Raw genomic sequence first — 16,584 nt, 5'->3', positions numbered from 1 at the left:
TTGCAGGAAATGAATAACAGCAAGTATTTCAGCAAACTGGACATTAAAAACGCGTATCATCAAATTGAACTGTCTCAAGAATCGCGAGAAATCACTACGTTTACACCTTTCTCACTACGTTTACACCACACAATGGACTATACAGGTATAAACGTTTAATGTTTGGAATAACATGTGCTCCAAAAATGTACCAGATGATTTTGCAACAAACATTGCAAGGCTGTGAGGGTGTTAACAGCATTGACAATGACATTATTGTCCATACTGCAACGAAAGCACATATGATTAGTGTTTAAATAATGTGCTATGTGTATTGAGAGACAAAGGATTTACACTGTACAAGGAAAAATGTCAATTTTACATGTATAAGTTAGTGTTTATGGGTCATGAGCTGTCTGAGAGCTGTAGTTAACGCGCCTGAGCCGCGAAATGCGAGCGAGGTTCGAAGTTTTCTCGGTGTAGTGATTTTTTTCGCAAGATTCACACCGAATCTGTCTACGATTTCCGCGCCGTTAAATTATCTGTTAAGAAAGAAAACGGTGTTTAAATGGGGTCGGTCACAACAGGGCGCGTTCGAAGAATTAAAAAGAAGGCTAGCATGTGTCGAAACATTGGGGTATTACGATAAAACCGCGCCGACAAAGGTCATAGTCGATGCGAGTCCAGTAGGACTAGGTGCTGTGCTCGTGCAGGTTCAAAATGGCGAAAATCGCGTAATATATTATGCCAGTAAGAGCTTAACTGACGTTGAGAGGAGATACTCACAAACTGAAAAAGATGGTTTAAGCGTAGTGTGGGCATTAGAGCGTTTTCATCCATGGCTTTATGGTATTGAGTTCGAGCTTCTTACTGACCACAAGCCACTTGAATACATTTACGGACCAAGGTCAAAACCGTGCGCTAGACTCGAGCGTTGGGTTCTTAGGCTGCAACCATACCGATTTACGGTTAAACACGTGAACGGACGAGACAATATTGCAGACGCACTGTCGCGACTTCCGCTAAAGCACAGTTCTAGGACAATAGACAGTGTAGATGACCACGAATACATTTAATTTGTTGTGCGCAAAGCAACACCCAGTGCTTTGACCACTCGAGAAATAGAAGAGGTATCATTTCGTGATGCTGAGATAAGCAGTTACGTGAAAGCGTGACGAACGGGACGTGGGATAAACATGTGCAAAATCAGTTCATACATATCAAAGATGAACTGTGTGTAATTGGTAACTTAGTACTCAGGGGTACGCGAATCTTTGTCCCGCGAGAATTACGCAAACGTGTATTAGACTTAGGTCACATAGGTCATCCGGGAATCGTGTTGATGAAAAGCAACTTGAGGATCAAAGTTTGGTGGCCGGGTATAGATAAGGAAATTAAAAATCACTGTAAAACGTGTTATGGCTGTCCGTTGGTAAGCCAATCAACAAATCCCGAACCAATGACGAGAACCGAGCTACCAAGTGACCCATGGCAAGATTTAGCCGCGGACGTATTAGGTCCGTTACCGTCGGGTGATTACATTTTTGTTTGTGTCGACTATTACAGTAGATGTGTTGAGCTTGAGGTCACCAAAGTAATAACAAGCGAAAAGCTAGTCTCAATATTGAGGAAATGGTTTTTGACGCATGGCTTGCCATTATCTCTACGTGCAGACAATGCTAGGAGTTTTGTTTGCGAGAATTTCGGAAACTATTTGAAGTCTCAAGGAATCGAACACAGGCGAAATACTCACATGTGGCCGCAAGCAAATGGGGAGATTGAACGTCAGACCCGTTCAATACTAAAGCGATTACGCATATCTCAAAGTCAAAATCGTAATTGGCGATTTGACCTCGACGATTACCTGATAATGCATCGAAACACACCCCATTCAGTAACGGGTATGTCACCTGCTGAGATGCTGTTCGGTCGTAAGATAAGAACATGCGTTCCTGAAATTAATACGTTTAGGCGGGAAGATAGCGAAATCCGTGATCGTGAATCCGAGAAAAAGGGGAAAGGGAAACTATACTCCGACGAGCAACGCAATGCGAAAGAGAGCGAAATTGTACCAGGCGACAAGGTTTTTCTGAAGCAAAATAGAAACAATAAAATCGACACTCCGTTCAGTTCCGATAAGTACACGGTTATAAATAAGAACTGGGATAGCGTGGTTGTACGTGCCGATGATGGTACCGAGTATCGCCGAAATGTAACGCATATAACAAAAATGAATGAACAAAATCCCCAAACAGACTCAAATGTAAACAATTCTTCAAGTGGAAATTGTCAAACTAATGTATCATCTGCGGGTAAAGACAGACCGATAAGGGTTCGGAAAATGCCAGAGAAATTTAATGATTTCAAACTGGTGTAAATGCACCGCTAAATAAGCATGTAATTTAATGTTATTTATTTGAGACAGCACACGTGTCGCTTATCCAGCGGATGCTACCTAAATTTATATTAAACCGACATGCGTATCATGCTCCGAGTGTAAAATGGCTTATAAACGGGAATTGATTAACAGCCAGTGTGGCCGCTCATTACTGTCAAGTGAACGATTACAGGAAAGTGTGTGAGAACATTGCTAGTACAGGCGGCGTGCTATTTTATTTTCATTGATAACATGTTTCATTTGTGATGTTTTGTTTTAATTAAATTAAGTTTAGATTGTTTGATAAATGCATGGTGTAATTTGTTATTATGATTTGTTTGTGAATGTATGGGTTTATGTTTAAGATATGTACACACGCAAAAATAAGTAAACACATATATCGCACCAAGCGCTTTTGAACAGACACATTTTTTTCTTCAAACAAAATTCGTTTCAATGAAATAAAATACACTTTGTTTTATAAGTACTAATTGTAGTTTTGCATGACTCTTTTTTCAAACGTACTAAGTATATTTAAGCATGCATTCTGTACTGTGACACGCGTATCATCGAAGTTGCAAACTGTGACCTAGTTCGGCTTAAATAAGCAAGCTACGACTTATTTTAGCTTGGGTTATCAAGCAGTAGAGGGCTATAAGTAAGCTATCTTCACCCTCGAATATAAACGAATTCACTCGAATTAAGTTTTACTATTCGAATACAGTATTACTATGGGGAAAGAAACACACACGACGGAATTGCAAATTATTATGTTCATGTAAATATGGCTTTTTAAGATTAAAGTCGAAGATCTGGGCAAAATTCTGCAACAATTTAATGTGTTAACCAAGTTTTACAAACAATGCAGTTAACCGCCCTATAATAATGTTTAAACTGAGCACTTTTAGATTACAAGATAAACGCGTTGGTTTCTGTCCACTCGAACAAATGTAGCTGATAATTTGCTCCGATTAGTGCAGATTAACTGAGGACTCTCCATATCACGTATGATAAATAGCTTCTCATCTTTATTTACTTGTCAGGATTACGGTATCCACCGACGGTTTTGATCTAAAAGTGAGTAAGAATTATCTGTAAGTATCGACTGTTTGGGAACAATATCTTGTCGAGAACATGGATGTTTAGAATTTTGCAGAACTGAACCACTTCGTAGCATCTATTGAATTATATCAATGTCAAGCATGTTTATACTTGGAGATTAATCTCCCAATATTAGAATTGTGCCTTATTCATGATTAAATTACATGTGCTGATATATATATGTATGGAGTGTCTCATTTAAAACAAATATGCACAGTTTTTGCAAGCATAATATAATAAGTACACAGGAAATCAGATAATTTGCAAGTAGAATTGTACAAGGTTTATTTAAAAACACGTTCAAGTTAAAAGTGGCAATATGCATTATTTCATTTATGTTCAATTAAAGTCATTATATCTGCCCATTAAACTCTTAACAATTGTTCCATGATTTGGAATTGGGTTAAAACTAATCAAGTTTAAACTTCATGATCGTTATACGTGATGCATTTTACGTACATAAACTACAGCTTTGTCACAAACATGACTTAACATACCCTCTCACCACTTTGCAACAGCAAACGAAATTGTGTCTTGAACATCATACACTTCATGTTATTGCCATATTTCAAGTTTCAATTCTATCGCTTGAGAAATATGGAAAAAGATTACTTCACAAACGGAGAAAATTGTATACGTTTGCAATAATAGGGTTACTATCAAGGCTAAATAACTCTTGAAAAAGTGTCTTGCACATCTTCACTTTAAATGGGATTACATATTCCAAGTTTCGATTCAATAGCTTGACAAATGAAGTCGCTCAACAAACTTTAAACATTTGATTCGGACAAACAAACAAACCAATCAACCGACCAACCAATCGACCGACCGCCAAACAGTGTGACTCCTACATAACTCCCTGTCAAACCTCGGTGTATAATTATGTCAATCTGTTGTTTAAAAAAAATATAATTAGCAATTAAAAGCCCACATATAGATCTATGAAATTGACACAAGATATGGTCAACGTACCGCTTATAAGACTTTTTAATAGTGTTATTTGTGTTTTTGTTGTTATACATCAATCACTATTTTTTTCATAATTTTCTTTTTCTTAATGCTTTTCAGTACATAAAAGTGGCCTGCTATACGTATACAACTAAAACATGAAACACGATTGACGACGACCCCTATTGGTACATACGAGCTTGACACAAGATTGTCACTGCACAATTTATATTTTGTCTCTAATATATATATATAATGTAGTGATACAAATGTGAGCATGTAATATACAAAATGTTTATTATTGCTTCAAACAGGAAAATTGTGAATCGAATTACGTGTCAATGTTTTTCAGTTTGAATAACAGTTATGAAGGGGGTTTATTCCGCCTGTCTGAAAACTGGACGGGGGTTTGTTCCGCTATGGAAGGGTGTTTCTTCCGTTTATGCAAAATGTGAAAGCGGTTTTCTTCCGCTATGCTGTTTTTAGGGAAGGGTGTTTCTTCCGAAGGGGGTTTATTCCGGGATTCGTTTTGACAACGCCCAACACTTAATCTAGTTTCGTCTGGATTTTCTGTTGCACCAGTATACAGTACAATAACTGTTTCAATAGTGACTTATGTAAACGTCCGTAACGATAAATATACATTGTGTTTGATTTGCAATGAATTTTGAGGAAATGTCAAATTCCAAATCATTTGCTATATCATTCTGTTGATATTTAACACGGAACATTAAACGAAAATTTAATGCACGCACGCTTTCCATGCGTTTGACGTGACGTTGTTCATGTAGGGAATAATTTGCGCGCGCTTTTCTCGAGAGAAAAGATTAAAACACACTGTACATTTACAGTTTGTTTGAAGAATGTGATAACGTCGAGTAAAAATTAAATAGGGAAGAGTGTTTCGGATTACAAATTTAATTATGCGCATTTGAGAATGCAACAAGAAACGGAATATGGTCCAATAGCTAGGACGCGCATACTTCGGTACGATGGTTTTTTTCCCATTGCAAAAGCATGTGAGCCATCGCAAAGACCAGAAAAAAACCTACCCTACCTAATTTTTTTACAGCCGTTTCCCGAAACACACATTTTTTTGTTTGGCCCTAGGGACCAACTTCTGCTAAAACCTCTTGATGTATTGTCTCTATGACTGCTGCACTTTTCGCCACAAATGAAGCACTATGATTTCCAGTCTGAGTCAAAGTTCTCAAAAGTGGACCTCGTCTTAAAAAGGTGTTCTTGTGTTTTCCTTTTCATCCATTGTGAAGTCATCATAGGACCATCTGGGCCTGAACAACAGAAATACATATGAAATCCTTTGCAGAAAAATAGAGAATTTGAAATGACATGAATGTTCTACTCTCAATGATCATGTTTGAGAGAAATCAAACTATGATATTTATGAATATCATTATCATTGTCATACCAGACCAGGATCACCACATGGTTGTTATATATGTCTTCAGTACACTCCTCTGCTTCATATTTTTGAAGCAAACAAAAATCATCTTTGATTTAATAATAATTATAACTTGCCTGTGTTCTAATTGTAAGTACATTTATATCTTACTAGTTAGTATACACAAACCTCTTTAATAAATGACTGTAATAATGGATCAACAGAATTACAATTAACAATACATACTCCTTACTTTGCAGTCATAGTAGATCTTTAAGCTCTCTCCAGATGTAGCCATGTTTTCTTCCCCGAAGACTGTGGCATTCCCTTGGCTGATGAAGTTCTTTTGTCGAACCTATTAATATATTCCAAACAATAGTTTAGAAAAGGCAGAAATCAACATATATTAGGCATACACAATAATTCATCAACAGAAAAAATATAAAAAAATCAAATAAGTTAATTTACAAGATAATAAAATGAGTGAAAACAATGTCCGCTTACTAGTACCTATCCGAGTACTACTCAAGTTTTGGAAAAACAAATATTAGCACCTCTTATTAAATACAAAAGACAGTGTAGGTTTCATGTTAGGTTTTCAAATTTTCACGCACACTACTTTTGCATGTATTCAAACGGATTTTAGTAAACATATGTGATGAATAACATCAATGACATTGTAGACAAATTTCCTTGTGATGATGTTTGAGAAAATGTTTTATCAATTAAAATCTATAAACATAGCATGTAGTTATGAAACGAACAACGAATAAACATGTTAAATACTTACCATATTAGATGTACATGGAAATGAAAACTGTGAGAATGACAAAAAAGTTTGACTTTGGTGTTTGCTAACTTTAACGTTTATGGTAAATTTATATCAAAGGGGAGTAACTCAACAAATGTTTAGTATCTTAAATCAAATAATTCTTTATATTATTATAGTTGTCATAGCTTTCAGAGTTTAAAGTTGACTCAGTTCATAAAAATGGTATATAATTTCATTTAAATGGATTACATATTACTGGTATAAAATCATAATTTAAGTTTTAAGCTATGAATTAACACAATCTATCAAATGAAAGTACAGTTACAAATCACTTCATCAATTAAAATATTATTTAATGATGTCTGGATCGTATTCTTGACCATAAAGTTTTCTTTTTCAATTGTTTTAAAGGATATTAATACACTTATTAATTTTACCTGATTTTAAGTACATTTTAATCAAATACTTGATAGTTATACATGGAGATATTAGACTTTGCCCCCAAAATTGGAGCATTTTTTGCTGATTTCAGTAAAATATGAACAAAAATGCATTCCATTACATGGTAATAGGTAAATACAGCATTTAAGATACACACACTTTTATGTAATGTTGATAAAGAAGGAGGATAGCAATTTGCCCCACATAAAATAAAAGTTGTAATGTATACAGTGAGTAGGACACTTTTGGCGGCCATCTTGGACGCAATCTTTGATTTTGAAGCCCTCCAGCACTTTTCGAACAAATGAAACCTCATACCAAAATCTATAGACCCAGACGAACATTTCTGTATATAAAACTCTTTGTTTATGATCAGTGGCCAGTTACTCCTCTAAATAAGCGACTTATGTGTGCCTGTTTGCAGCACCAGTAATTTTATGAACAAAAAACGCACGCAACTTGAAGAACTGTTCAATGACATTTATTATGCATTTCAATACGACGCTCCCAAGTCTAACTATATTCTAACCAGCAAGAGACACACTGGCAGGATCCCAAGAAAATAAATCCGAATTGTTCTGCTTTCAAAGATGAACATTTTTACACAGAATGTTTCCTCCTTTATATACTTCAATTTACGATGGCCGTTGGACGAGTGCATAAAAACAGCGAATTTGCTTGCTAAGAAACACCTATAAATACACATGTTGAATAATAACACTTTGGCTGTTTTATATGAGAGCAAATGTTGTTTACAATAAACGTCAATAAATAATATTTATAATGATTCAATTCCGATGGTTATGTATAAGTATATATAAAGAGGTCAAAGGATTGCTTTTGCCGTCACAGTACAACACAATAAACAGGCAAAGTTATTGAAGTTCATACTATCAGAAGAGCATATGTTGGTTTATAAAATCAGCAGGCATATATATTTAATCTGAAGTATACACAATAAATGTTGTGATTGTAACTACGCTATAAAATAATACATGATGTTGCAATATATTTCTCCAGTGTACACAGTAAATATATAATCTAAATATGTCTGCAATTCTTGCAACTTTTTTGTAATGTCCATTTTCCAGTATGAAGTGGGGAGCGTATTCTTTCTAGTCACCCTAGAAATCCATCAGGAAGTATAACATAGACAAATAAGGACAAATGCAGTTGGGATACGCAATCTTACTGACATTTCTTTTCTTAACCCTTGTATGTTCCTTCTAAGTGTAGGTGTACGTATGAGGCCAACTAAAGGCAGCTTGCAATAGCATATCTTAAAACACCTATATAAATTATTTTCAACGATTTATTAAAAATAACAGCATGTTTACTTTACACACACCTACAACTGTTCAAATGGATTACTCCTCAAGGTAATCCAGTTTAAGTCTAGTTCGATTATTCCCCATTTCTCCCATCTTTCAGTGTATCGCTTTACATACCAAAACATCGTACACATTTTATCTTATGTAGTAAATAAATAAAAACAAAACGAACATGAAAACACAAACAAGTGACACAAACAAAAATAATATATTACATCGGAAACATCACTGCAGACGTTTACGTCCTGTTGACAACCAGGTGGGTGATTGTTTGGGTGGGTCGGCTGGGTTTTAAGTTGTTATGGCATCACAAAATTCGTGCAAAACATGCACAAATACACCGTATGTTTATGTATTAATTATTATATTGCATATGACGTTTGAAGCATCATGTCTTTGCATAAAGTAGTGTCAACGAGTTTGTTTCAACTGTTGCTGATTTTGGCAACATATTGTTTTCATGAACATGTTTATCTGAAATAAATGATAAATAATATAATGACATTTCAAACGCGTTTTTTGCGTTTGTATTTACTTTTGAAACAGGTTGTATTTTTATTGTTTAAACCCTTTATTTAATAACTAGAATATTGTTAAGTATTAAATATCATAGCAATAAGGAGATGGCGTTATAATTTAGATTTATGTTCCCGTTGGTCATTTGCTGTAAACATATACTCACAAGAACACATTGTAAGTGAGGATAAATACTACATTCCAACAACGTTTGTAGTTCGTACTACGCTGCTCAAATCTGAATTAGTAACAGTATTAAGTAAATCGTACTGTTTAGGTCGGATATGTGATCCAAAGCTAAACTGCTGGTGTATTTATATCACTATTCGTATATATTTGAATATCAATTAAGAATCAGAGTCGAACTTAAGTTGACTATCTTTGTGTCTCAGTAATTCGAATTCAATTTTCAGTGTCGCGAAGTACGCGAGTAAACTCCGCTATATATATATATATATATATATATATATATATATATATATATATATATATATGTGTGTATATGTATGTGTACAATATTCCCGCCGGTAAGGCCTTCGGAGCCACCAGAGCCGCTTAAGCCGTCGGAGCCGCCAGAGCCGTCGGTGTTACTATATAAAGAACTTACTGAGTACGGATTGGGTCCAGTTAAGAAACAATGAAGAACAGTGAAGTTATTGTATTAAGTTTGTTAACGGAATATTAAAAAATATTAAACTAACTAAACTATTAAAATGACTTGTTTCTTATTCGAAAATAAATAAGTTTCTCCAATGTGTTGAAAAATATACAGTCGACAAAAAAAAGAAATATTCACCACATTCAGTAAAATATGCTGTTTTGTGCCGAATAACACAATGCATGATCTTCAAGAAATATGTGTAATTCATATAGTTTTATAACTTAAACTTATAAAAATAGTAAATACCCCTTCCAACATACTGTACCTGTACGAATGAATTTCTGATTACACGCTTTGAGTTGTATGTACGCTCGAATCGTTCCTCGCAATACATTTGTAAAATTGCCTGTAGGCCTTAATGTAACAGATTAACCAAGTGCACTTGATTAGCTTTATCTTGTTATAACCTCAGCAGCAGTTAATTTAGCAGGCTTATTTATTGTCATGTGTATGGTCCAGTGCTTTAGTTCTCTGTCACGATATTTAGTAATTAGTTTCTTGCAATTAAAAAGAGATAATAAGTTTGTCCTCTGGCTGGTTTTATCATTCAGCATGTTTTATCACGAAGTCGTTTTCAGGCTTCTCCTTGAACGGCGTGGCCCGCTGTGGCTGCGTTGAGGACTTGCAGAAAGACCCGCAGGCCAATGACTGCATGAGGGGGTACGCGACGTATTTACATCAGTCCGCCCAGAACGGCGTAGGCATTTTCAACATTGTCGGCATGCTATGCAGGTATTGGTTTACACATGATTACGCTGTAAATTATGCGAAATATAAAGCACATAACGCGCCTCATAAACCGATGCTAGCAATATTATATGCACATATGCACTTGCATTCTTGGCACAAGTGAATAGCATTGTTTTTAATCCATATAAAGCTATAATTGTTAATGTTGTTTACGTGACAAAATATAGTTTTTGACAAAAAACTACATGTTCATGCATGCATGGTATTTCTGTTTTAAATTTATACCACGCAAAACATTTTTATTATCAGGTCAGCGGGTACGGATGCTTAAAATGTGAAGACAAACAACGATAAAAAAACATGTCTCTCAATATTGTACTTTTCTTGTTTTTGTCTCCATTCTCTAAAACAAGTGGTTTTAATAGTGAGTATAAGTCTACAATCTCAAACAATAACTTTCCACACACGGATGCTATCGTAACAAACACAAAACAAAAAAATACAAATAACAAAATTACGCAGACCTACCTCCGACATCAAGAGCATCTGCTCCGGCTAATGTAGCAAACACGCATCATAATTTACGCGTATATAGATACTATTATGTAAGTGTATAGTTTTACTTGAATTCATCAAAGAAATTAAAGAAAGTTTTACACGGCGAGACATGCCTAGCCATGTAGGCATTTCTAAGACTAGTCGGATACACACAAGTGTAAGTGCACTCACAATAACTCATTATTCCATTTATCCTACAATATTCACAAACAATCTTTTCGGCGACTATTACAATGTAAGTCGTTAATTGTTAATAACAATTGCAAAAATATATTATTGTTTCGCAAAATCAAATGTCCGAAAACAAAAATGGCTGCCAATTTAAACTTTACAAAATGTGTACCCCTATATCAAGCAAGATGCGATATTAAGCGCCGCTGATAATTTAATTTAAATTAATAAACAACTACTCTTCAACAAAAGTTGAACATTGAATGGCTCTCGCTCTAATCACCAAAGTGTTTTTATTGAAAACATTAATACTGTATGTTTATTTTCGTCGAGTATTGTTTTTTACCATAATGATTTGAAAACCCACACGCGGCGTACATGCTTCCAAGATTTAAAATTAATTGCATGTATGCATTGAACTGAAAGGACAAATAAATGAGGATGTTAATAGTCTTATGTATGACGAGTTAAACTGTCTGCAACGATTTTTACGACTTTAGTCGTCCTGAAGTCTTTACTGCAACTGACCTTCAATAGCAAATGAAAGGCCAAACAAGTAGTCTACTAAAGCATAAGTTTAATTGACACTCAGAGTATGCATCTATACAATAATTAAAGTGCTTTTTATCGCATGCCCTGTTTCCCACGTAATATTACCATTACAACTATTTTTCTCTTACGCATGTGTAATATACTTTTTAAGCGTTTTCATTGGCTTAGTTTTCGTTCGATTCACCAATCGCATTTTGTTTTTTTTGCTGAAATGACATTGCAACGTCAAATGACGTCACGAAATGTAAATAACATTCGGGATAAATCATTATGTTTGCGTAAATATTTATTTAATTTGCTCATTAAAAGCATGTGATAAAAAGATCTGACACTCGTTGTCATTTCATACCATATTGTATTAAACTCGTCCAGGAAATTCGTAAGTAAGCTCGCCAAAGGCTCGCTTACTAAAAAATATCCTGAACTCGTTTAATTAAATATGATATGATATGACAACTCGTGCCAGATCCTATATAAACGTGTAAAGCATGTGCCGTTAGTATGCTAAGACAACACATTTCCACGTTTGCATTGAACGAGTATTCTGCAATTCAAAAATCACATAAATTCTTTGTGTGCAGTTTAACCGATCTTGCACTAAAATCCTGTTTTGGGATTTACTCAACCTGTTCATCTAAATCAACTCATTTCCGTATAACTTTATAAAATAACGTCACTTGTAATACACATAAAATACACGTACTAGTATTGTTCTGTATTTGCATTTACGCCGAATGAAATATACGTGCATGTTAATTTAATTGAATAATTTATTTCAAGCTTATGCACTACAGACAAACAGAGTTACCAAACAACAACAGATAGCATATCAAAATATACGTTTATAACTTTTATTGCATAAGAACAAACATATCTTTATACGCCGGTGTTAGAGCGTATGAATGTAACATTGTGTTTATTCAATACGTGCGCCTATTAAAATAACTGTTTAATTGATATTATGACAATGTTATCATAATGCTGTTTATCCACGTGTATTGAGCATATTATTTGGTATTGAAGCGCAGAGGGACAGGCAGCCATTAGTTGCGTGTATGACTTCATAGCCCGATGTCCTGAGATGATTGAAAGTCAGGGTCTAGGTTCAATACCACCACGAGAGCAAATTAAAGCCATATGTAAAATGCCACCTGGACTCGGTGGTTTGTTCAGTAAGTACATCGTGGGGTCAATGCAACATACCATGTAATTATAATCAACGCATACATTTCGTTCATCTGAGACGTGTCTTCATTAGTTTGCATAAGAATTTTGATCCAACTCCCTGAATAGAGTAAATCCAATGAGTGTACAATATTAAAACCCTAAACACCATGGGTAAATGGAAATTATTTTAATAACGCTATATAATTTTGTTGTGATAAAGCATGAAGATTGACAGAGATAAATATTATTTATTCGACACTAACTATCATCAGATTTAATATGTTGAAGCGTTGAAAGAACGTATCATCTCGATGGACTCCAACATTACAATGCACAGAGAGGACACGTATGTCTGTCATGAAGAAAACTACTATAACGATAAACACAAAAATATACAATATAATCTATATAAGTAGCATTCTGGGAAAACTGGGTTTAATGCATATGCGTAAAGTGCTGTCCCAGATAAGCCTGTGCAGTCAACACAGGCTAATAAGGGACGACAATTTCCGCCTTAACTGAATTTCGTGTAGAAGAGGCTTCCTTGTAACAAACAAAACCATAAAAGCGGAAAGTGTCGTCCCTGATTAGCCAGTGCGGTCTTCTATGTCGACAATTTATGCACATGCATTTAACCCCTTATTCACAGAGAACGGCCCATATATGTATATGGCCCGGATAGGAAGGTTGTATTGTGCTGATGTGCTAGCGTTATGCTTAAGATAAATGTATCGTTTCGATTTTCAATGAGTCTATAATAAAGTATTCGTTTACGTTTACGATTTTACCAAGTGATTATTAAAACTGCTCTGAAATATTCGGAATATCAGAATATATCTTAATTACAAAGACTAACCTTCATTCACACTTAAATTTCAAGATGTTATAAAATTGCGCACAGAACCCATCGGGTAACTATTTAATTACTTAAATTATTATAAAATGTACATTTAAAGTTACTGATATTTTGCACATACATATTTACAAATAACGTATAATAGTGTACAATCATTTACTTTCCCTTACCTTCGTTTTAAAATATTAAAAAAACACCCATCACCAAGTATGTGAATAGATAAAGATACTTATTAATGCAACAATAATGTTAAACAACGTTAGTCACTAATTAAAAAATAACGTTATATAACTATTATTTATTCATGACAATAATTCATAAGCAATACCACATGGGAATAATGAAACATCACCACTATGCATGCAAACCATTTGATTGACTATTAATTCCAAGCAATCCTAAGATACATTTCATTGTTTCCTCTTATTATATTATTTTCGCCTTCCTCAACAAATATGATATAATGTATTGTTAAAATATCAAAAATATTATCAGCAGGAAATTCTTGAAACCCTGAAATGGTATTTTCGAAGGCAATTAACAACAACTACGTGATTTACAATACATAATATTACACAATCCAAATTTTCTAAACAAGGCGCTTAATGAGAATAAAAGGCTTATCGAATCAAATTTATAACAAACAGTTGGCAACAAATATTCACAACATATCATGCCAATTATAATTTTATAAAGAGAGTATCAATCCATACAATTTAATTTTACTAACACAATATTGATAACTAAACAAATCTTATTTAAAGTCGTTCTTGTAAGTATAAGTAGAAAGCGTCACCTTGTGAATAATTCAGATCAAAGAACAACTCGAGATGTAGAAACAGCGCCTTCCTCTGAGTGTGCATACATTTGCATGTATTTATTTTGAAAACAGTTGATTATTTATTCAGATACGAAATGCCAGGTCGCTGCAAATTGCCTCACTGAAAGTGGTTCTAACAGAGATTTTCCAGATTGGCTCGAAGAACCGGAGGAGCCGGAAACACTATTCAACAACAACAACAACATTTATTAGCTTTTAAGCATAAAATTGCTTTTTAGCCAAATGTATAATATACACGTGTAAAGACATGGATGATAATAATTATGAGAATAAGATAATAATTATGAAAACTATGCAATGGAAGAAGTTAACAAATATTTTACTGATTTATAACCTAAGATATGTTCCTTTAACATCGATAATGACAATTGGTAATACAATCATGTGACACAAATATTTTACTGATTTATAACATTAGATACGACATAAATATTTTACTGATTTATAACATAAGATATGTTCCTTTAACATCGATAATGACAGTTGGTAATAAAATCATGTGACACAAATATTTTACTGATTTATAACATAAGATATGTTCCTTTAACATCGATAATGACAGTTGGTAATAAAATCATGTGACATATATTCATATATGTCCAGAAATTGATGCAACCAATTTGTGGGTAGGAAATTAATTATTTTGTGATGCATACAATTATGTTTGGTTTGTTGACTGAAAACAATATAGTTAATTTAAAATAGTTATCACAATAAAAACACAATAACAGTTTTATTAGTATTCCGAAAATATATGCAAAACAGTTATGTAAATGTGGCTATATACAAGGGACATAACGAGGTGCATTCTAATTAACCGACTATTTAAATATATGCTGCTAGATTTATTAAGCGTGTTTATTAAAGACGCAATATAGTGGACACTTGTTTTTGTTTCATTGTTTCTTGTCATAGAAAGTAACAGTTCTGTAACTCCCGATTACACCCGACTTTTTATTAGTTAAATACAATTCAATTGCAAAATATCAGGTTTATTTTCAATTAAATTTGAATCTTGGTGATATGAGATTCAATTGTTAACACTTTTTTTAATTTTTGGACAAAACTGGCTTGCAAGTAAGGTATAGATGCCATTTTAAGCTCGTTTAAAGTACCAAAGATACGATTTGCCTTTGCCGCTACAAGGCAGCGATATCTGTATTATTTTTTGATGATTTTTTGCTGCTTAAATTTGAGTTATACTCATTTTGATTTTTGAATTTTTATGACAAAATTGTATGTCATTTTTAAAAACAAAAATAACCGTTATAAGTTCAGCATTGTTATACCCCTTTCTTATTTCAGTGTTTTATCGGAGATGTTCGCTTGCGTTACACCTGACGTTGAGACTGAATGCCCATCGGTTGCGGAACAAGTTCGCAATATTTCTGCTTTAGCTCAGGAGAGAATGCAGCCGCATTTCCCGTCTTTTGAGACCCTACGGATGCTTACAAAGGAACGCTGTCCACAGTTGCCCAACGATATGACTGTCAAATATCTGAAAACAGTATAAGCAATTAATTGATATACGAAATACATGTAGTTGACGTATTACTTATTTTGTTTGTTGCACTAGTTAAATGTGATACTACTTTAGAAACATACTAAGGGATACGTTACAAGTTCATCGGGTCGCTCAATTCGTGAAAGATATCGGGTTCGCTCTTTTGACAGAAATCATAAAAAATATCTGTGCATCATGCATAATTCTTTTATTCGTCAGAACTGCTTATATAAAGCCCAAAAGGTCTCCTAAATCTCATTAACTATATGGTGTTTCGCATTTAGATTTCGGCACATCTCGATGCGTACATGACAAACTTCAAGAACAGAGTTACGTAGACTGCATTAAAGTGGTGAATAAACAATTTACAGCCGCTTTGGAGAAGATGTCTTGCGTGTAAGTACTTGAGATATTTGTAACTTCAAGAACATAGTTACGTAGACTGCATTAAAATTATGAATAAACAATTTACAACCTTTTCGGAGAAGATGTCTTGCGTGTAAGTACTTGAGATATTTGTAATGTATGATTTAAATTTTGTTTTTGTTTAAATTACAACTTATTGGATTCCACAGACAGTTTACCTTGGGTGTTTTACCGATGTTCTGAACTGATGATAAGAAACAACAACTATAAAACAAATTAAATTTATAAATATGTAAATACACACAATTAGATAGATACGTTTTAAATTGTCTTTGTTATTAAAATAAAGAC

General features: G+C 34.0%; 2 long non-coding RNA genes across 2 annotated transcripts; one reads left to right on the top strand and one right to left on the bottom strand.

Annotated features, from left to right (window-relative positions):
- Window positions 1-4,616: 4,616 nt before the first annotated feature.
- Window positions 4,617-6,698, bottom strand: LOC127834405 (uncharacterized). Its single transcript, XR_008027915.1, has 3 exons — window positions 6,598-6,698; window positions 6,054-6,162; window positions 4,617-5,697 (listed from the first exon to the last, which is right to left on the bottom strand). It is a non-coding gene; the product is annotated as an uncharacterized LOC127834405 (long non-coding RNA).
- A 3,236-nt stretch (window positions 6,699-9,934) lies between these two features.
- LOC127834407 (uncharacterized) lies at window positions 9,935-14,781 on the top strand. The gene is made up of 3 exons (XR_008027921.1): window positions 9,935-10,260; window positions 12,523-12,671; window positions 14,431-14,781. It is a non-coding gene; the product is annotated as an uncharacterized LOC127834407 (long non-coding RNA).
- Window positions 14,782-16,584: the final 1,803 nt, after the last annotated feature.

This window comes from Dreissena polymorpha, chromosome 6 (assembly GCF_020536995.1).
Source record: "Dreissena polymorpha isolate Duluth1 chromosome 6, UMN_Dpol_1.0, whole genome shotgun sequence".
Lineage (NCBI taxonomy): Eukaryota > Metazoa > Mollusca > Bivalvia > Myida > Dreissenidae > Dreissena > Dreissena polymorpha.
Note: the sequence above shows the minus strand (reverse complement) of the source record. Positions and strands in the feature narration are given on the sequence as shown.